The sequence below is a fragment of the Diabrotica undecimpunctata genome, chromosome 9, assembly GCF_040954645.1.
Source record: "Diabrotica undecimpunctata isolate CICGRU chromosome 9, icDiaUnde3, whole genome shotgun sequence".
NCBI classification, from domain to species: domain Eukaryota; kingdom Metazoa; phylum Arthropoda; class Insecta; order Coleoptera; family Chrysomelidae; genus Diabrotica; species Diabrotica undecimpunctata.
The window spans coordinates 133,510,476-133,534,306 of NC_092811.1; the positions used below are offsets into that span (position 1 = coordinate 133,510,476).

The 23,831-nt window shown below is 32.5% G+C and overlaps 1 protein-coding gene across 9 annotated transcripts in view; it reads right to left on the reverse strand.

Annotated features, from left to right (window-relative positions):
* The window catches only part of kek3 (leucine-rich repeat, immunoglobulin-like domain-containing kekkon 3 protein), a 680,415-nt gene that overhangs the window by 228,027 nt on the left and 428,557 nt on the right, over positions 1 to 23,831 (reverse strand). The gene's annotated exons all lie outside the window — the stretch shown is intronic.

Sequence of the window (23,831 nt, forward strand, 5' to 3'; positions counted from 1 at the left end):
ATTCGGAGAACAATTTTAACATTTGTTTTCGAAACATATTTCAGTCCTCTACAAATAGTTTTACTTGAATTTTGGTGTAAAATAATTAGGGAAGCAGGAATTCAACAATTTAGAATTTTCCACTGGGTTTCCTATGGCCCGTTTGACGATTAACCATCCTGTATATACTTATAGATAAATTGCCAAAGAAAGAAATACGTCCAAACTGTTGTACCACCCAACGAAAAGTGATTCTCTATTTCTTAAATTGGGTAAACTATTCCCAACTTAAAGAATTCCTTCTTAACCAGAACCGACTTATTTTCATTTTTGGCGCAAACATATAGACATAACGGTATTTTTTTAAAAAGGGAAGCAAAAGGCAAATAACTGTTCAATATTGAGGAAAAGGTTCTCTTTGAAGTAAAACAGCCGCTTATTTGACACAACCATCACAAGTCGGACAAAGGTAGTTATAAAGTAATCTGCATGTTTTGCTTCTTTTAAGAAATAAAAAAGCTGAAAGATATACGAAGAATTAGGTCTACAAAACAAAATTTACCTCCTCTAATTGCACCTCTTATTTGTTTCAGCGAGGTGCAAAAGGGAGATTTTTGAATTCAACCATTAGCGTAGCTGCAGTAATTGCAAAGCGTTTTTTAAATTAACCTTAAAGTAATATATAATAATCAGTTACTAATCTAATTATAAAAAAATTTTACAGCACATTATTTCCTTCTCTGTAGTATACATTATTTTTAATTAATTTTAATAACTTCTGGTACCCAACCAGAACATCAGTATTGGTGGAAAAGAAATAGAACTCGTAGATAGATATAAATACCTGGGATATGAAATTATGATTGGCAGGGATAACCAGACTCAAAACTGAGAGAAACTTTTAAAAATGAGCTGCCCACATGCCTAAAGAGAAAGGTATTTGATCAGTGCGTCCTCCCAGTCTTGACGTACGGAGCAAAAACACTTACCTTAACAAAAGCAGCAGCTACCAAACTGAGAGTCACGCAGAGAAGAATGGAGCGGTCCATGTTAGGAATAACTCTGCGAGACAGAATAACCAACGAAGACATCAGGAGAAGAACCGGAGTGACTGACATCATCGAGAAGATAGCCAGACTAAAATGGAGATGGGCAGGACACATAGCCAGAATGACAGATGGGCGATGGACAAAGAGGTTATTAGAATGGAGGCCAAGGGAAGATAAGAGAAGCGTCGGTCGACCACCTACAAGATGGACTGACGATTTAAGAAGACTCAATAAAAATTGGATGAGAGCGGCGCAAGATAGACGGGGTTGGAAACATGAGGAAGAGGCCTATGTTCAGCAGTGGACTCTTGAGGCTGGATGATGATGATGAATAAAAATATATTTTTTCAGTTTTTGTTTGTTTGTTTGAAATCGTACTGTTTCATCGAATCAGCTCGTTGAAATGAACTTTTGGAGAAGGGCAGCAATAAGATCAGACTATTATTTTGGGGTGTATCCGGATCTCCTGGACACCTCCCTGGCTACGTCACTGTACCAAAGTCATAATTGCCAGAAATCTACAAGTTTTGAAGTGAAAAGACAAGAAAAAATGGTCTATAACGTCGAAAAACGCAAGCAAAAGTAGTTAAATAAAAAAATTTTAAGAACAAGTCCTAAAACGCTTGTTAATCAAGAAAACATAAATATAAACTAGTAAACTTTAAACATTTTTGCATTTAAATACTTCCGTTCGAGTTAAAAACGTAATTAAGCAAATATTATCTTCATTAAATTGAGCTTGCGGGGTAAATTGGTATTCGTCCTCTCCCGATCGGTTGAAGCATCTCAAATTATTTCTCCGAGTGAATGTCTGACATGAACAGAATTCATAAGGAATCCTTATCAACCTAAAATATCTCCGGGTTGTAAGTCGCAGACGTGTATCAAGAATGATGACTTCCAATTGTCAACTACGAGGGTGATAAGAGACTTTTATTTAAAATCGTAAGAATTTAGAGAACAGCTGCTGCTTACTCTAATATACAATGTAAGTCAGAATATATGTAATAAAAAGTAGGAGACTTTTCAAACCGTTTTCTGGTGGTGTGTTTCACTACTTTTTCTTTACTTTGTTTTTTTTTTAAATATATAATTAGAAGAAGTGATAAAAGAAGCTAGACGGTCTAATATTTCGCGAATTAACAGCTTAAGTGCCACCATATTGAAAATTTTAATGTCTTCATTGGCCGATCACTTTTTTAAAAGTATTTCTATTACTTTCTTTAACTTTTAAATCAAAATCTAACACTCTTCAATGCACATTTTTCGCGGCCACCAGCCAGATTTTTATCACAAAATGCCTATGAGAGTCCAACGTGGCATCACGCCTTCACTTATCTATTCCTGTTGATAACGTGTCGGAAAATCTAACAAGCAAAGACGCCGTCGCTGTGGCTTGCGTTTTTCTTGTCAATATTTAAATTAGAGCGGTACAATGCAGTCTTACGAGAAAGAGCAACAAAAACTTGAAAAATATTGGCAAGAAATTCTGTCAAATGAAGAATCGGATAAGTTTGGCGACACGTATCTTTCGGACTAGTACCAACCAACTGATTCTAGTGACAGTGAAAATGAATCGAGAACTTCTTCTTAAGGTGCTCTCTCCAATACTGAAGGTTGGCTATAACTACAGCAAATTGCTCTCTATCTTGAGCTGTTCTTAGTATCGAATGTGTGTTCATGCCTGTCCAGTCTCTTACATTTTTCAGCCAGGAGCATTTTCTTCTTTTTGGAGCTCTTCTTCCTTCCACTTTCTCTTCCATTATCAGTCGTAGGCAGTTGTATTTTTTTCATCTGTAAATATGTCCTAGAAAACTGGTTTTTCTAGTTTTTCCAATATTTAGGAGTTCTCTCTCAGTCCCCATTTTTCTTAGCACCTCGTTGTTGGTCACGTGCTCTGTCCAAGAAATCTTCAGCATCCTTCGAAATCCCAGATCTCAAAGGATTCTACACGTCTCATACTTGTGATTCCGAGAGTCCATGTTTCCACTCCATGCAGCAATATGAAATAAATGAATATTTTACAAATTGGTATCGGATATCCAAAGATAAGGTAGAGTTTATTATGAATTTTTTCATTCTTTGAAAAGCGGACCTAGCATACTCTATACGAGCACGTATTTCAACTTCGTAGTCAAGATCGTTTGTTATCCAGCAACCAAGATACTGGAATTTTTGTACGGGTTCTATCTGTTTGTTGTAGATACCAATATTAATGTCGGCATTTGATGCACGTGTAACGGCCATTAATTTAGTTTTATTTGTGTTTATATTCAGCCCCAAGCTATCTCTCTCTCTCTGGTTATGGCATTCAAAAGTCGTTGCAAATCCTCAGCACTGTCCGCAATTATTACGGTGTCGTCTGCTTTTCTTAAGTCGTTTACATATTCTACGTTGATTTTCATTTTTTCTTCAATATTTTCGAGGGCATTTTGAAAGATGTTGTCGGAATAAATATTAAACAATAGTGGAGAAAGTACACAGCCCTGACGAACTTCTCTCTATATTGACATTTCTGCTGTCATACGATTGTCTATTTTAATCGATGCCATTTGATTCCAATATAGGTTTTTAATAAGGGCCACCGTATTATGGTGGCCCTTAGGTAGCCCTTGGTGGAGCCACGGTTTCACTAATTGTTCGATTTCCTTGAGGTTACCTTGCGATGCACTCCACTTTCGCCACGCACTTAACACTTTATATTTTATTTGTGACTTGAAGTCACCAGAAAAAACCTCATTAATAAGAATGGAGTCCTGGCTAAAGGATGCTAAGCGGGCTAGTTCATCTGCTTCTTCAATTCCTTGTATACCTGAATGTGATGGAACAAACATGAAGTTAACAGTGATCTTATTATTCTTTAGAGGAGTTATTTACCGATGAGTCAGAATCTTCTTCCGATAATGAAGTTTTCACTGCAGAGAGTAAACCTATGTGTTTACCAAGTTTTGGTATTAATTTGGTGCTTTTGGTTTTCATTCTTTTGTCGATGTAGTATGGATGTAATTTCGTTAGAAACTTTATAAGTACATGAGAGTCTTCTGAGTACAATTTTGTTACGCTGATTATGTCTTTTGATCCTTGTATATTTTCGAATAGATCCACTACTTGATCGAAGCTTAACTATTGATTTTCCCTTTCTACATATTCTCTAACTGGTTCTAGTAATGTTTGGAGATTTGGTATCTCATCTCTTAAGTTTTTGTCATCAGTTTTGGTTTTTTTCTTTAATTGAAGCTTAGGTTTTGCTAAGATTTTTTCAGCGGGTGGCGTGATTGCATCTTCTAGGGTTCTTTTTCCAGTTGCTTTGTTCAAAGCTATCTGGGGTTCGTGAGCATTCATTTGTGTATTTTTATTTGGGGGTAAGTGTTAAATTAGATAATGACTCAGACGACGTAAGTGTTGCGATGGTAGTGTTAACTGAAGAAGTGGTCAAATGTCTAGATGTATTTTGTAGTGAGCATTGTTGGGTTTGGTTTATTGATAAATTTGGGATTCCTACTGTTTGTAATGTGTTTTGAGAAGACGTAGTAAGTGTGGAGGGAGTAGCATTTGAGATTGTGAAAGTATTTTGTAGATTATCTTGTTGAGTATGATTTATTGATGAATTTTGTCTCATTTCTGTTTGCATTGCACTATCATTGTGAGGATGGTTAGAAGGTAAAATATTTAGACAATTAGCTGCCTGGTGTCCAGTTAATTTGCATTTGAAACATGTTTCGTTTTGGGCTATAAATATGCGGTATGATGTTTGTTCCAACTCGATGATAAAAGATTCAGGTAGTACAAAGTTGTCTGGAAAATGTGAAACGAAAATTTGTATTCGGAAGCTTAGAATATGACTGAAGGCATGATTGGTTGCTCCTATCCGTAGGTATGATATGTCTAAAAGAGGATTTAAACCTAGTTTTATTAATTCGTCCATTATTAAGTTAGGATGCTAGGACATGCAATGGACAGAATTAAGCGGACTGATAGAGTTATTAATCTTCTCGCTTCTAGTATATTTTCATTTACTATTATCTTCTTTGTTTCTGCTAAGAATTTATCTACTAGGTTTTTAGATGATATATATATGCATATTCTACCGTTTGATATACGGGATGCGAAAATTATATTTTTTGGTTCTATATGCTGACTTAATCCTTCAAGATTGTACAATTATTAATTGTACAAGTTTCTAGAGTGTTAAATAGAATAGCTTGATCTCTGTTTGTGATTAATATACTACGTATTTGACTTTTGAGTATATTGCATTTTGTGGTAGCTGACTGGAAGATGTCATCTTTTAAATGGATTTAAAATCCGACTAAAACCGGTTCTGTTTTACAGCTTTCGCTGTGATACCAGTTCATGGAAATTGGATAATACTTAAAACTAATTGCAGTGATTTACTTAAATATTAAAAAAGTATATTTTATCTGTTCACGATTCCAATATTCAGTATACAAATCACTTTCACTTAGTTTTTTACTTAATTTAACTAGCACGATAAATGAGTTCCTAAAACACGTCTTTCTAGCTTGCTGGTCAAACATTGACCATAGAAACTGTTTAATATCTCGAGAAATACACTTTCAAATAAAAAACACGTGTTTATTATTATTCAAAAATCTATCCAATGACATCAAACACAAATTTTATCTGAAATTTCCGACACAATGATATTTATTTTGTGTTCTACTCCCTGTATATTCCATGATCCCTTATTCATTAACAGTTTTCTTCACTTTTGTCGTTTATCCGTAGATCCGTCCGTGCATCCGAGAAGAAGTTATGTCTATTTAGTGTAGATATTTTATGTTTTGTTAAAATTTCTGTAAAAGTGTGTACAGAAAATATTTTAAAGGTACGTTAGAATTTGAATTGAAGTAACTAAACCTTACAATGTTAAAATAACTCTCTTAAGAAAACTTCTATCAGATCTACATCACTTCTACATTTTAAAGCCGAACAACATTCTGTAAATTATTTCATTTCCACTTCACTTTATTACCAGTTCGTATTATGTTCACGTTCTTGATCATAAAATGTAAATTTTAATCATTTTATTTGGACGAGACGAACACAAACTTAAGTTCCTTTTCTAAAACAAAAGTTTCAAATAGACCCAAAAGAGACACAAATCTTGTTATGTGTTTTCATTTTAAAGAACACGCAGGGGCTTGTTTGTTAAGTTGTAAATAAGTTAAAACAAAGTTGGTTTGGTAATGGAGTTTATGTCATAAATAGAAGATGCAATAATGAAACGTTAATTAGCGATATCGTTTTAAATCGTCGCCAAGAAAATCGACCTGGTGGTGGTGAGCTGCAATGTCCTCCAGAAAATTTAAAGTCAGGGTTACTGAGTTGAATCCTACACTGAAAAATTTATCCTATTGTATCAAGTAAACGCCAACAAAGTAAGGTTTTTGTACACGAGGAAATACGCTTGGGAAAATTGGTCTGGAAAAACAAAAATAGAAGCAGAAATACATTAAGAAAAATAGTACAGAAAGCCCATCAAAGTTATAGGCCAAATGCTGAATTGGACCAGCAAACCACCCGCAAATACACATGTAGTTTTGATAGTCCGTCTAGTTTTGGAATTTAGCGGTAGTAAACTGTCTGAAGTTGAATTTTAAAAGTAGTGTACATAAGTTAAAGTGTTATCCAGTCTGTTTGACGAATTTGGCTCCAGAAAATTGTATCCAGATCCACGTGTTATTAAATTCTTCGTATTGCAAGGTCAGAGATATTTACATTTTATTTACATTTATTCACTCCCACCATGCCAAGTAATCAAACCTGCGCAAATTGTACGAAAGCGATCGACGACCGTGAACGATCTGCGCTACAATGCGATGCCTGCAAAAGAGGAATTCACCTGGCTTGTACCGACCTTCGCGTAGATGATAGAATAACTAGATGTAAGGTGCGAGGAATTAAAATTATTTGTAACGGCTGCTCAAGCAATATTGAAGCGTTTTCAAATTAAAAATCAATACTTACAGAATATAATAATGATTTGCAATTAAAAATTAGCCAAACAGATGTAAAGGTTGCTGAAAGAAATTACAACGAAATTCAATGAACTTGAAATTAAATTATCATCTACTGACCAACATTTTTGAAAGAAATTGTACAGACTGTAGAATGTGACGCAACTCCGGTTACTTTCTTTAGAGTAATAGTCCAGTTACTGTGGCATTTTCCTTTTAAAATTTTTATAACTGCACCGATTTATCTGAAATTTTTATAGTGGGTAGTAAATTACTCAAAAAACATAAGTTATATGGTGTCGATGTGTGCTTCTACCCCTGGGGTGGTTGGCACCCTATCTAAGAGGTTGAACTTTTTACACTCAAAATAACCCCGGGAATTGATATAGAATCAAAATTTAAACAAAAAATGTCATATACATTTTTTTCGCTAAATTAATACTTTTTGAGTTATACGCACTTGAAAAAGTAAACTTTTCGCAAAAAAGAACATGTTTTCCAATGATTGAAAAATCTATAATGAGCAAAAAAAAAGCTTATAAAAAAAACAAAGAGAATGTTTTTTTATTAAGTTTTATAAGTACAATACTAAGCGATTTATAATTGTTTGAAGATGACTTTTTGTTTTTGGGATACTATACTCGATGCATTTAACATCAAATATCGGAAAATGGACATCTTTTTTGATAAACACTCATACAAGACTTTTTAAAGAGCTAGAAAAAACCTTTAAAATGAGCTATGTTAAAAGCCATTTCGATTAAAACAAAGCGAAATACGAAGGAAAGAATTTGAATTACTCTAGCGTTTAAAAAAAAAACGAGCAGTATAAGTAACACTATTTCGATCAGAATTGAAATTAAACGTATATCTTCTACAATTCATTTTATTTTAGTGTTATTTATAAGTTTTAAAAGTTTAGCCTGTTTAAAATGCGTATTTTTTTAAAAAATCATGTTTAAATTAAAAAATCTTTTTTTTTAATTATCTAAAAATTTACATTTTTTCAAAATAAATCTAAAACTATAAGAGATACGTGAAACATGGTTCTATACCAAAATGTAGTTTTTTTCTTAACAAAAATTTTAATTTTAATATTTTTGTTGTAGCTCGAAAAATAATAGAGATATAGCCAATTGAAGTTTGAGATACAGCGGCTGACACACCTGTAATCAGCACTTTGGCCATTTACTATTTAAAAAGAAAGAATTTTAACATATTTTAATCTACTTAGTCTTGTAGCTTTTGAAATTACCTTCAAAATATTTTTTTAATGGACAGTGTAGCTTAAAAATTAACGGAGTTATTCTAAAAAAATTTTGGAGCATGTTATTTATATTTTGGAGCATCAACTTATTTTCTGTATATATAAATGCTTTATTCAAGTATATTCGAAAAACTGGTAACAGACACACTAACACTCACACAAATATGTATATAATACATACATACATACATATATATGTTATGTATATAATATAGGCACCTCTAAACTGAACATTTGCTTCAGAGAACTAACGAACACAGAGAACCGACACTCCTTTGAAGTTGCGTGGGCAAGCCGCCAATGAGTGCCAATGACAGGAGTACTTCAGATCTCGAAGACATTTTAGAAGCTGGGAGATACTGTACAATTTTGCTGTATGGCCTTGCCAAAGACACCCACATGAACAAAATGAATAAGGGCGAAGATTATTCATCATTACTTGAACAAATGCGATACGAATCGTTTATTAAAGCCACAACTAAAAATAGTGCAGTTAAATTATCATCTCTTGTACCAACTGTAAGTGCCCTGAATGAGCATATCAAAAGAGTTTATTTACAAACTCAAATATGGCTTGGAAACAAAGAGATTGATATAACGGATTGGGGATGGTTCAAGAGTGATGATATTTTACAAACAATAAAAATGACAAGTTCACCTGCACCAGAAGAACTATTGAAACTGATTTTTTGCAATTGCAAAAAGGGTTGCGGCTCAGCGTGTGGCTGTCGTACACTAGGTCTATTTTGCAATGCTACGTGTGGAACATGCTCTGGCGACAATTGTCAAAACTGTCCTGCAATAGACGAAGAGGTGGAGTTAGAACATGACGAGAATGACGCCTCAGACAATGAATAATTTGATATATTGTAAATAATTTTTATTTTTGTAAATATATTTTGTATACTTTCTAATGTAAAGTATTTTCATGCATAATTTTTTACAATAAAAACAGCATGAGTATATTTAATTTTTTTATTTAGACATTTGCCAAAGGGGAATTTGTTTCGTGAGCATAGAGGTGGTTTTTAAGGGTTGAAAATAAGCAACCAATCAAAAAATATTTTATTGATAAGAAAGGAATTTTTGAATATAAATGTACATTAAAAACTTTTGAAGTTGTTTAAAAAGATTTTTTTATATATTTTGACATAGGGGGTAGTTTTTAAGGGTTGAAGTGTTGCAATCAACCAAAATTATTTTATATAAGCAGAGAATTACATTGTAGATGATATAAATGCACTACAAAAGCGTTTGAACCTGTTAAACGATTTTTTACAATTATTCTTATTAAAAGGGGTGGTTTTTAAGATTATTTAAGGGTTGAGAATGTACACAATATCCATTAATATAATTGACAATATTTCAATTACCTAATTTAACACGATTTAAATCCATAAAATGCTTTAATATAAATTTTTTTCATTATTTTCAATAAGGGGTGATTTCACCCCTTAAAAATAAAAAGCTCACCTATCGCATATATAACTTTTGAAGAGGGAGGTAAGATAAGCCTAATTCCAAATTATTAGCAAAATCGATTCAGTTATAAAAAATTTAGAGGTATTGACCTCTTTTCCTCCACAGTGACTGGAGTATAAGCAAAGTTGGTAATAAATATCCTAGAATGATCAAAATGGTCATAAATAATGAGTATGAAGCTAAACAAATTCTGCGAAATAAAAAGAAATTCATAGAAAAAGCAAAAACAAAAACTGTATCCATTGTTGATGATAAAACACCAATGCAAGTTAACTTTTTAAAAGATTTGCGATCTGTGTTAGAGATTAGAAAAGAAAACGGCGAACAAAATTTAACAATAAAATACATACGTGGTATACCAAAAATTACTAATTTTCGACAGAAAAAACTGGCTTTTGCGACTGGCTCTGCTTTTATACCAATTTGGCTATACTACATCCTAAATTTATTGAACTTTTATGTTACATCCAGGATTTAAAACCTAAAGTAGTACTAATAAACGAGACTTGGCTAACACAAAATGATTCTGACAATTTATTTACTATAGATGGATATTCTCTTTATAGATTTGATTGCAGCAGTCGAAGAGGGGAAGGAGTCTGCATATACCTGTCTTTAGAAATTTTTCTGTTCTCATCTGGATATTGTTATTCCTAACATTACATTTTTATGTTTAAAAATTTCTCTTAATTCACTTGTTATTCATTTGGCGTGCCTATATCGTCCCTCTTGGCCTTTGCCAGTTGTAAGCAATGACCTAACAAATGCGAGAAACATTTTTATAAACTTTGTTTAAAGTTCTAATCTACACCAATTAATTATACTACTGAATAGACTATGATCTGAGAAGACATCTGCGCCTGGATATGTTTTTGTTGAGGTGATAGAATTTCTATTATTTGCATAGAAAGTATTGGGAAATCGAAAAATTTACTAGATCAAGCCTTTTCTTATAAGACTAAGTAAAGACTATTAGAAGCAGTAGGCTAGGTGCTGAATTAGAAAACATACGTCCGTGTTTAAAATTCTTACTTGCCTGTATCGGACAGAGATGTAACTCTAAATGAGCCCCGAGTATAATTTAACTAATCGGCCAAAATTCATGAAATAAACCATATATTATCGTATTAGTATCGAATAAAAATTATTATTATCTATGTCCATCGTCAAAACAATATTTTTATATAAAAATTATTAAACACCTTAAAAATCCTTTGTAAAAGGTATATAATTTTTAAAAACCCAAATGGGTTGTTATAGACAAAACGTTTTCGGAATCCATTATTCCATCATCAGTGTCCTATAAAATATATAACCACTTAATTAAAGAGAACGTGAAGTTAAAATTTTGACTAAGGTTAATGAAAAGTGTGGTTAATACTTACTAGGTGCACATGAGTGTAGCCACTAAATACATGGGTAAAAACCCGTTAACAAAAATTTAGTTACATTTGTTTTACATTATATTATATAAATTGCTAGGATGCTAAAGTTACCGTTGGATTAGGTAACATGGCGGCATATGACTCCACGTTAAAGTTGCAAGTCCTGAGACGGTGTGTCTACGAGGACTTAATGGAAGCAACTGATTGAAATGACAATGTTGACAAGTTAGGACGGAACAAGTAACAGAGTAGTCAATATAACTGTATGTGTCTACTTAAGACAAAAGCCAACGTTAATTAAATTGTTAAAGTAATAGATTTTTTGATATTAAATAATATAACAGTATCAACCATCAATGTTGTTGTTTTTTTAAAAAATTGATTTTTATGTGTATGAGGTGAAATGTGGAGAGTAGATAATGTGGTTATAGTTAGGCAACCAACTATGCATGTGTGTGGTAGTATAATGAAAAAGAGATTTTTATATTTAGGCCCTTTATGTTTATTCAACATTTGGTACTTGGAAAATAGAAAATAGACACATGTAGAAGGTTGAGTTATAGAAATTTTGTTTAATATTGGTGGAAAATGAATGAATATATTTAAAATATGACAGTGTTCTTATATGAATGAGATACAACTTTTGTAGTATAATGGTCATGTGAAATTTAACTTATAACTTGATTATAGAAGGCCCTGTATGTCAAAAAACAACATTTGGTACCTGGTAAATGTAAAAATAATTAAGTTGTAAGTACATGAAAGTAAATATCTGATAGGGTGTTAACAGACTAAGTGGTATGGAAGTTTTATTTTTTAACTATTATGTGGAATGAATAGAAATTGATGGTTGGGACATGGTTTTTTTTTTAATAAGTTAATAGAATAGTACTCAACTTATAGCTTAAGAAAGGTCCTATCTGTCATAAGCAACACTAGGTACCTGGGAACTATAAAAGGATAAGTTACAAGTTGTATGATTTGCAGGTGTATAATTGTCCAAAATGTGAAAATGGAATGGTTGTGGGTTGGCTCTGTTAGAATTAAGTAAAGCAAAAATTATGGGGTCAGCTTTAATGGTAATTAAGTTCTGTGATTTGTTTTTAATTCTTAATGGATATGAAGGTCTTAAGGTGTTCATTAAACTAATGTCTAAAATAAACAGAATTTGATGGCTGGAACATGGTTTAGAAGTATGTTGTAAGTATACTACTCAACTTATAACTTAAGAAAGGCCCTATCTGTCATAAAGCAACACTAGGTACATGAGAAATATAGAGAGATAAGTTATAAGTTGGTGATGTTATAGGTGTATATAAACCTCAATTATGAAAATGAAATGGTTCTAAGGTGGCTCTGATGAAATTGAGTGAAAAATAAGAAATTTATAGTGTTTTTGAAAAAATGTAGGATACGGAAAGAATACAGAAGGCTGAGATCCCCAGAGAGCTGCAAACAAACCTTAGGAGGGTTGTGTGGAAGAGTGAAATGAAGACTGAGAGGTTAGTTTGAAAGAGATGAAGAATAGTATAAGGTTTGGAGGTGCCGACAAGAAGTATGGACAACAAAGGTATAGTGGGTCGGACTAGAAGTTTGGATTTACTAGAGAGTGATAAGGATTGATTGGGAGTGTGATGTGTAAACAGAAAAGTTTTTTGGAGTGGTTTAAAGAAGATGAGTATTTGGCGGACAAATAGTGATAAATGTAGATTTTTGTTGTAAAAGTGAGTAAGGGATGAAGATTATGAAAATAGTTGGCGATGGAGAGGGAGGAAGTCTCGATTGAAGGATACATGACGATTGACGCAATTTGGGCTTTTTTGTTTTTCTTTGAGAATTTCAAGGTCTTCGTATAAGTCTAATTTAAGGAAATTTTTTTGGGGGATGTTGTGAATAAGTGAAACGTCTTCTGGGATATTAAGGGTGTGTTTGTGTTCTTTAAGATGTTGAGAGAAAGTGGAAGTATTTTCTCTTTTAGTGTGTTCTAGAGAACGTGAGGATAGTGATCTGCATGTTCTACCTATGTAAGAGGCGTTACAATCTGAACATTTTAATCTATACACTCCACTCCGATCCATATAATTGATGGGATCTTTGGAATTAGATATGTGTTGACCCAAATTGTTGGGTACTTTAAATGACACATGGATGTTTTCAACCGACCTTTGGATGAGATTTCGGATATCTCCAGAAAGACTTTCATGATAGTATGGAAGTGAAACGTAATTGGGCTTGGTGGTGAGGTCTCTGGGGAACGCATTCTCCTGCAGGGTCTTAAGGCGTTTTTTACGGATGAGTTTGTTGATGATGTTGGGATCATATCCATTGTTGACTGCTATTTGTCTAAGTATGTTGAATTCTTTTTTGTAGTTTGTGTCTGAAAGTGGAATGGTTTCTAAGCGGTGGATATAACTATGAAAAGCTGCATGTTTATGTGACATGGGGTGGTTGGATGAAAATGGAATTGTGTGATCGGTCTGTGTGGGTTTCCTATAGATACTGAAATCGAAGTGGTCAGTTAATCTGGTAATGGTAAGATCTAGAAAATTGATTGACATGGATGATTCTAGTTCCATAGTGAACTTGATATTGGGGTGAATTTGGTTAATTTTGGAAAGTAAATGTTCAGCTGAATTGGAATTACCTGAAATGAAGACTAAACAGTCGTCAACATAGCGGAACCAATGGAGTATTTCAGGGTTTTTTCATGATCAAGTACTCATTTTTCAATGAGTACTATTCTATTAACTTATTAAAAAAAAAAAACCATGTCCCAACCATCAATTTCTATTCATTCCACATAATAGTTAAAAAATAAAACTTCCATACCACTTAGTCTGTTAACACCCTATCAGATATTTACTTTCATGTACTTACAACTTAATTATTTTTACATTTACCAGGTACCAAATGTTGTTTTTTGACATACAGGGCCTTCTATAATCAAGTTATAAGTTAAATTTCACATGACCATTATACTACAAAAGTTGTATCTCATTCATATAAGAACACTGTCATATTTTAAATATATTCATTCATTTTCCACCAATATTAAACAAAATTTCTATAACTCAACCTTCTACATGTGTCTATTTTCTATTTTCCAAGTACCAAATGTTGAATAAACATAAAGGGCCTAAATATAAAAATCTCTTTTTCATTATACTACCACACACATGCATAGTTGGTTGCCTAACTATAACCACATTATCTACTCTCCACATTTCACCTCATACACATAAAAATCAATTTTTTAAAAAAACAACAACATTGATGGTTGATACTGTTATATTATTTAATATCAAAAAATCTATTACTTTAACAATTTAATTAACGTTGGCTTTTGTCTTAAGTAGACACATACAGTTATATTGACTACTCTGTTACTTGTTCCGTCCTAACTTGTCAACATTGTCATTTCAATCAGTTGCTTCCATTAAGTCCTCGTAGACACACCGTCTCAGGACTTGCAACTTTAACGTGGAGTCATATGCCGCCATGTTACCTAATCCAACGGTAACTTTAGCATCCTAGCAATTTATATAATATAATGTAAAACAAATGTAACTAAATTTTTGTTAACGGGTTTTTACCCATGTATTTAGTGGCTACACTCATGTGCACCTAGTAAGTATTAACCACACTTTTCATTAACCTTAGTCAAAATTTTAACTTCACGTTCTCTTTAATTAAGTGGTTATATATTTTATAGGACACTGATGATGGAATAATGGATTCCGAAAACGTTTTGTCTATAACAACCCATTTGGGTTTTTAAAAATTATATACCTTTTACAAAGGATTTTTAATAAATTTTTTAATATATGGTATACAGCCAAATACAGGAACGTAGATTCCTTGTGGATATTAAACACCATTTCCCAAAGTGACGAAAAAGACAGTATAAATCACGAAACACCCCAGAAAAGAGAAATTCCATTGGTCATTAACAATAAACCCCGAAAATAAAGCAACCGTTCTCCGTAATGCCCCACGATGTTCCGCAGAGTAAAGGAGCACCAGAAACAAAGCAATAAAAAAAGGAAAATTCCAAGTGGTGGAAGTCCAGACCGCATCGTTAATGGTGCTATCCGTTGAAAGAACGGCACTTGTGTTCACACGAGTTTATTCTACTAAATACTGGATAATACCGGATACTTTTACCACTCTGTTAACTTTCTTGCCTCTATGTTTTGTTCTTATATAAAAACCTTTGCGTATATGGCTGCAGAGCTGTACGTTCTGGATTTACCGAATTAAATCTTTAAGATATGATTGCACTTAAAACCTTTGGAATCTCTAAAATAAAGAAAATTTATAATAAAACAAAGTCAGTCCGCTGGTTATTTATTCATACATGATCCTAGCATATCGACAACCTCATCCAACAAGGTTCTCATTTTTAGCGATTTTACAGCAGAGGCAAATAAACGAAAACATGTGTTTTTAATGGTTAAAACGTTTTACACTAAATCGATAAGATATTTATAGCATAATAAGGGATTGCTGTGAGATGTATTTTTGTAATTTTATTAACTATTGGAAATCTTGAGTTCGATTGAGATACAACCTTAAGATTAAACATGAGTCTTCGTAGAAAAAGGTTGTATCTCGCTTAACAACCATTTTACATTCTCGTTTTAAGTTATTGGCAATGCAAATAAGAGAAAATTAGTTTTTGTGGTACATATATTTAAATAAAATATCAACTCATAGTTTTCACAATTTTAATTGGAAATTATAAATTTTTCAAAAACAACAATATTCTACCACTACGAACAAAATAATCACTATGAATAAAATAAAATATTTATCTCGAATTTTTATTCAGAATCTGACTGTTGCAATATTTGTGAATGTAAAATATTTTTAGAGTCACAAAATTTTAATTGTTTATAGGAACAGTGATATATTTCGGGTAGGACATTTGACTTACAATCATCATCATTGGCTCCACAACCCATGGTGTTTATTGGCCTGCTCAAGGATAAGTCTCCATTCTCTTCTATTCTTCGCCTTGGCTTTCCAGTTTCGTACTCCCAACATTCTCAAGGGTTGGCCTCTCCTTCTCACTCGTTTTGGCGGCTACATCTCATTCATTCTCTCTATGTGACCTAATCACCGCAGCCGATTTATTTTGATGAACCTAATTATCAGGTCTGTCATATAGGCGGTAAAGTTCGAAATTATAGCGTCTATGCCTTAATCCACCCTCCTGTACTCCTCCATAGATATGCCGTAGGATTTTACGTTCAAAGCATCTTAAACGTTCTTCATCGCTCTTTGTCATCGTCCATGTTTCCGACAAGTAGGTGAGGATGGGCTTGATAAGAGTTCTGTATATCACTAGTTTCGTTCTTTTTGTAATAGGCTTGTTATTGATTAAAATTTTTTTAATCCATAATAGGCTCTATTTGCCAGATATATCCGTCTGTTAATTTCTGCACTTACTGCATTATTCTGATTAATTTGTGAGCCTAGGTATATAAACTATCTTACTCCTTCGAAAGTATATGTTCCGATCGTTAGATCTTCGGGTTGTGCTGCTTGTGTATAATTTGATACTTTCATATACTTCGTCTTACTAGTGTTAACCTCTAGTCCCATTCTTTTTGTTGCTGCTTCAAGCATCTTGAATGATTCGACCAAGTCCGCCTTTCTTCTTGCAATATTGTCATCGGCGTACGCTAGTAATTGTACGCTGCGATTAACAATAGTTCCTCTGGTTGTTATTTCAGATTATCTTATCGCTTTCTATAGTGCAATATTGAATAGAAGGCATGATAGGCTGTCTCCTTGTCTAAGTCCTATCTGAGACTGGAACGTTCTGAAAACTCCGTTCTGCACTCTAACTTTACACTCGACTCTTGAGAGGGTAGCTTTCACCAATTTTACTAAGTGTACTGGTATGCTGAATTCCATCATGGCCTTGTACAGTGCGTTTCTTTCAACACTATTATAGGCACATCTAAAATCAACAAACAGGTGATGAGTATCAATGCCATACTCATAAGTTTTTTTCAGAGCTTGCCTTAGAAGAAATATTTTATCAGTCGTTGATCTTTCTTTACGAAACCCACTCTGATATTTACCTATTATGTCTTCACAATATCCCGATAGTCGGTCGTAAAGAATATATGTAAATATTTTGTATGTTACGTTTAGGAGGGTTATTCCTCTGTAGTTGTCACATATTGTTTGATCTTCTTTCTTGTGGATAGGTAGAATTATACCTACATTCCAGTCTTCTGGCAACTTTATTTGCTTCCAGATCAGTTCTACCAGTCTACATACAGTATGTCAGGTTTTTTTGCCATGCTTTAAAAGTTCTGAAGGAATGCCATCTCCCCAGGAGCTTTGTTTTCTTTTAATTTTTGTATAGCTTGAATAACTTCTAACTCTGTTGAGATGTTATCTTTCTCTCGTTTCGTCGTCAATGGTCTTACGTCTTTTATTTAGCCTTTCCTCGAAGTCTTCTGCCCATCTTTCTAGTATCTGGTCCTGATCACCAATGATCTCCCCTGTTCTATTTCTAACGATTAATAATCTAGGTTTGAATTCTTCTCTGTTCTGGTTAATCCTCTTATAGAGCTCTTTCTTCTTTTTTTTAAGTATTCGTTTTTCTTCTCGTCTCAGCTGCCCATACTCTTCCTCTGTTTGTCTCGTTCTTCGCCGTTGGAGTTTTCTATATGCTTGATTTTTCCTTTGCGTTACTTGTGCGCATTCCTTATCGTACCAGTCTGACCTTAATTTTTTACGTTTTTGCTTTCGGATAACTTCAGTTGCCACTTCTTCCAATATGGCTCTACACAACCTCCAATAGCTGTTAATATCTTCAACTATAACATCCGTGCAGCCTTCCAGCTTGCTTTCGAGACTTTCCTCGCACCTCTTAGCTATCTCAGGATTCTTCAACGCTTCAACTTTAAACCTTTCCTCTTTAACTTCTTTTTATTTCTTTGCATTGGAGATTCTAGCTCTTAGTTTTGCTTGTAGTAGGTAATGTCCGTGTCTATGTTCGCCCCGCGTCTTGCACATACGTCTATCACATCGCTGAACTGTCTTGCGTCAACCACCACATGGTCGATTTGGTTTACTGTATTCCCATCTAGACTTCTTCATGTTCCCTTATGTATATATTTGTGTCTGAAGCATGTGCTGGCAATCACCATGTTCATTGAGGAGGCTAAGTGTATTGGTCGAGTCCCGTTGTTGTTTGACTCTTCATGTAAACTGTGAATTTCAATGGTTGTCATGTATTCCCTCTTCTTTCCTATCTTTGCATTAAAATATACTATTAAGACCTTTACGTCATTTCTAGGACAATATTGTATGATATTTTCCAGTTGTTCATAAAATTGTCCTTTTTCTTCATCCGGCTTCTCCTCAGTTGGTTCATGGGCATTTAGTATTAAATATATAAAGAATTTACCTCTGATTCTTAGTGTGCATAACCTTTCGTTGAGAGGTTAAAAGATTTGAATTACAAAGGCTGTTTAAATCTTTATATTTGTCTTTTGATATTCTATTTTTGTTTTGTCCACCGTAACTATCAAAAAAAAGAAAGAAAAAGTCTGTTAGTCCCTTTTTACTTTAATTTCAATAATTAAATATACAGCACTACTAACTTCGTTAGCACCTTTCCGGCCAACAGTCTCATCCCAGACATAGCAGTGTCCTTCATTGTCTCATAAATCAAATACTAAAATTGTAGACGGCGAGTTTTCGCTTATAGTATGATGCAAAACTTCTTATCATACGAATTTTATAAATTGTCATACAAAACTAAGGCAAGAGAGTAACGATATCTATCATTTTTATGAGCTATCAGGCATTTCCAAATCGAGTGTAAAATGTTTCACTTAAAAATCTTTTGAATACGACTGAGCAAAAGATAAAGATTAATGTATTCATATTTATCGATAAAAATCTCTTTCTTTCTTTTTTTCCGTCGCATAATACTCCCAAAACATTTCTATTGTTCGGTGCTACATAAATCTTTGCATTAAGTTAGATATTTTGACCTACAAAAACGCTCTTTAAGCACAATCTTGATTGTAATTACGCCAAATTATTCTGATATATGTATAATTTTTCTTTGTTGTTCGTTTTTAACAGTTCTGTTGGTAGTATTTGCCGTGGAATTCTAAAAATACGCCGCTAAGGTCAACGAGCGGAAAAGCTTACAGCTTTTATGGATAAAGATCTTAACGATTACATCGACCTAAACGTACAGTGAAATAAGGAAAGGTGGAAATGTTTATTTTAATACATTTAGTGAGAAAAAATTCATTGAACTTTAATACAGTTTTATTCATTCGTTTTTGTAATGCTTAAGGGTTGTGCTGTTGCTGTTAAAAAATATATTTTAATGTAGTTTTTGATATGATGAATAACAATTAGACATATTAGTGAAACTTAATCGTCAATTATTATTTTTTGTAAAAATGTTTGTGAAACTTGAACAAAGGGGGTTGACAAATGACATGTCTACATAGTTAAGATTTGTCCATTTTAAAATATAAATTGATCGCTTTTTCACAAAATTCTTATCAATATTGCCAAAAATCAGTGTGGATTTCCCTCAGGTGCCAACTTTCTACAATAAATTAGAAACAGATAAATAAATAGATATTTAATTGACGAAGATTGAAATTTAAAACTACAACACAATTATACACTTCTAAATGATATAAAAAAAAATAAAAAGCGGATTTAAATAGTCTTTCATGCCGTTAGTGTTCTCTAATTTATCCGCAAAACAAGCCGGTTACGATTTTGCGCGACATTGTGAAAAATCCTCTTTGTTCTTGAGTTCATTTAATCGGAAACTATATCCAGGTAAAAAAAGAACAATCGGGCTTTTAATGTCAAGGGAAAAACGTTGCGTACGTTTGTATCAAAAACGTTTCATCGTGTTCCGCAAAATAAACGTGATCAACCAAAACAAATGGAAGCCGAAAAAGGTTTTATTTTAATATTAGTTATAAATGTACGAGATTTATAACAATATTTTTTCGCTTTATTTATTTCACTATATTTAATTCCGCTTAAATTTGATAATTGATTCAAAAATGCTGCACATTTGGGTTCGTGGTCGAATTTCTTTATTTATATTTTTAGTTCTACCAGTAATTTTTTTTTTGATTGTTCTTAATTTGGTTACAAATGTACTTCTGAATGTTCCTGAAGGCAATGTTACATAGACAATAAGTAGCAAGGTGTATAAAACGCAATTCCGGTAAACTCCTCGCTTTATATTTATTTAATTGGTGTTAGAGTTTTCTGTTCTAACACATCATATGTTTTAATCCTAGGATTGTTCTCCGTGTTGCTTTCTGCAATAAGATGACCTTTATATAACTTGTAAAGTCATAAGAAAGGGAACAAAATATCTATGTTTAATCTAGAACTCACTGGTTTCTCCCTCTCGCATTGGGTATCTATATCATAGAAAACTAAAAGCAAGAGGACTATATGAAACTCTATTTAAAAACAAATAAAAAAAACCTATATAAACATACATACATTCAAATGTAATGAAACATAAATAGCTTCAAATTTAAATATTATGTGATAGGAAACGATACGACAACTAATATTTTATTTAAAGTTGAAATGAGTTTACGAAAGATTACTATACAAACGACAATAACAAAGAGATTAAATATGAGGCGACACAACTATAATTATAAAGACACAAGTGCATGAAAGGTCTATGTGACATTTGCAAGTTATTGAGAAAAATGAAGTTAAAGTTTTTATGCTATAAGATCTAAATAGACTTAGGATAGGTAGTCCTAAAACTAATATATTATTAAAAAAAAAACATTTATTATTAGAAAAAATTTTAGAACTTAAACGTACTTAGATCGTTGATCCACTGAGTAAACACTAGAAGTACCAAATTGTTTAAATGCATAAAGGATATATACTATTTTTCATATAAAAATGCGTGCACGTCATTCAAGATTTACGACGTCAGAATCCCACAGCGTTGCCAAAACATCAGAATAGTTAGTAAGTGAGGAATTTTTAAAATGTCAACTATTTGTCAAACTATTATATCAACAGTAAATACACTTAGTTTTAAGATTACTACAACACACTAAAATACATACGAAAACATTTTAATACAAAATTATATTTTCTAAATTTTAAACTTACCACTTTTAGAGCATTAATAATAAAAACGTCCCGCCATTATTCCTTGTTCAAAATAATCTATCTTTTATGAAAGCTTATCAGCATTCTACAGACTATTAAGTTATTTTTGCATAGCACAATCACAATACACAACAATAACTAGTTTTTAAAGCTATTAATATAAATTTAATATGTATTTATAAATACAATTTATTAATATATAATATATTATGAGTAAATTGTGTAAGGAATCAAAACATAAACAAAATTCTTACTCTAAAAAAGCGGCAAGACTTTAAACAATTTTACCACACGCTGAACTGTCCAAAAATTTGAAGTATTTCCGTATCAGTTCTGTACAATTGTCTAATATCTTATATACTAAAACGCTAAGCCCTTTTCTTGTCCACCACTTTACTCAAAAATCATATTAGATAATTAAAATATTTTTCGGAATATTATTAGTATTACGTATGAGACTGTCAAGATATACTTTTGGTACACAAATTCACTTCCGGTTTTGAGATGACCGGAAGTAAAAATTTACTGTAAGTTTTAGACCCCACAATGTATATGGATCGAAAGGTCTCGTCGAGACGAATCTAAATATGTACTTCCGGTTGCGATCCGACACCCGAAGTGACTCGAAACGCGCATAAAACGTCAAGATAGAGCAAATCTGACACCGGATTCGTGATCTGCATGCAAAATTAACTGCTAAATGATATCCATGTCGACATTTGATGAACTAAAAATTGCATTCCGGTTTTGAGGTCGACTTCCATAATCACTTTTTTTTTACTTGCATTATTATTGATGAATGTTATGTATATCCTTGCTTATATTGTTTGTATTGATCTCTTAATTTTTCTCGCAAAATAAAAATTTCATTTAAAAAACTCGATGTCGAGTTGGTCCGCTAGTATTTAATTAAAATTATTATTTTGTGGAATATTAGACTTAAAGAGTTATTCCATAAAATTTATATTATTAATAATAACAAATGTTTTTGGTTATTTTATCAATATAATTCTAAAATTCCCAATATAATGATGATTACATTTCTGATTATTATACCGTGTTGACGCCTATGAAAGATCGAGCAGTTCCGTATGGGTTTCGTATTATTAGCTGTGTTAGGAAAATTTGAACTCTAACGTAGACGTTCTGGAAATTTTAAATATAAGTGACGTCACTTTATATAAATTGTGACGTGCACGCATTTTTATATGAAAAATACTATATGTAACCCATATATTATTTATTAACATAATATATATTATATATTAATATAATATATATCATATATTAATTAATTAATATAATATAATCTATTATTTGTTTATATTATTGTTCTTGTTTATTAGTAAAATATACAATAATTATTTCTTGGTACAATTTTTACAAAGATAGTAAATCAAATTAAAAAAAAACTTGATTTTCACTACAAAGAAACCTTAACGTGTTCTTCGCCTAGTACTTGGTTTTTTGCCTAGATCTGCATCTTGTTGCTTTTGATGATGGAACTCGTCTCTGTTGACTGAGCAGCCTCCACTCCTACTGGTTGGAACGACTGTCTCTAACTCACTAGTACTGACTGAGACGATCAAGAGTTGTTTTTTATAAGCTGACGATACGTGTGGGCGATAATTACCCAGGTATTTGCACTTTTAACGAAAGCCACTCATTTTTCTATGGCTCTTTGTCAAACAAAAAGTTTCTTAATATTTTAACAATGATATATACAGTTGCGAAACTGCGCCACTATATGTAACCTTTGTTGTCTATGGTTAGTAGAACCGTGTGTCATTTTGATTCCTAACTAGAGCGTTTCAATGTTTTAAAGTTTAATTATAATGTTAATTTTGATTATACTGAAATTCATTTCTAAATTTTCCCTATTTAGAGTCCAGTTTTAGTCACATAGTATTGGTCCAATTTCCACGTCAAAAGTTTTTAAAATATTGTGCTTATTTTATTCCAGAACATTTTTAATCACGCTTTTAAGATACTGTAAATGGTCATTTGATTCATATTCTTTACGAAGTCGAAATTTCTCATTACTTCATTACGCTTTATATTTTCATTCTCTTTTTTCCAACTCGAAGTCAATATAGCGGTAATTTTTCCTGTTTCGGAGCGAAACATATCACTTTTCTCGCAGCTATTACTTGTCTTTCGCAAATTACCTCTCGGAGATCTAATGGGCAATAACTATTGAAGATTTGATATATTGCCTCCAATATAAAATATAAAACAAGAAAGGACTTAAAGAACTAAGTAAAGGAAATATTAGGTGACCTAATTGTAGAAAGAAGTATTGTGTTATTGTACACAACACTATTGTGTATTAGGTTTATTTATTCATAATAAAAACAAAATGGAGTATACCCGACTTAATGTAAGCTATGCACAAATAAGTAGAAGACAACACACTGTAACAATTATCAGCTAAATCGCACACATGACGACAGATCAATTAATTATCTTCCTCAATAATATGTTCCGTCAGCTCATCAATCAAACCAGCATGATTTTAAAC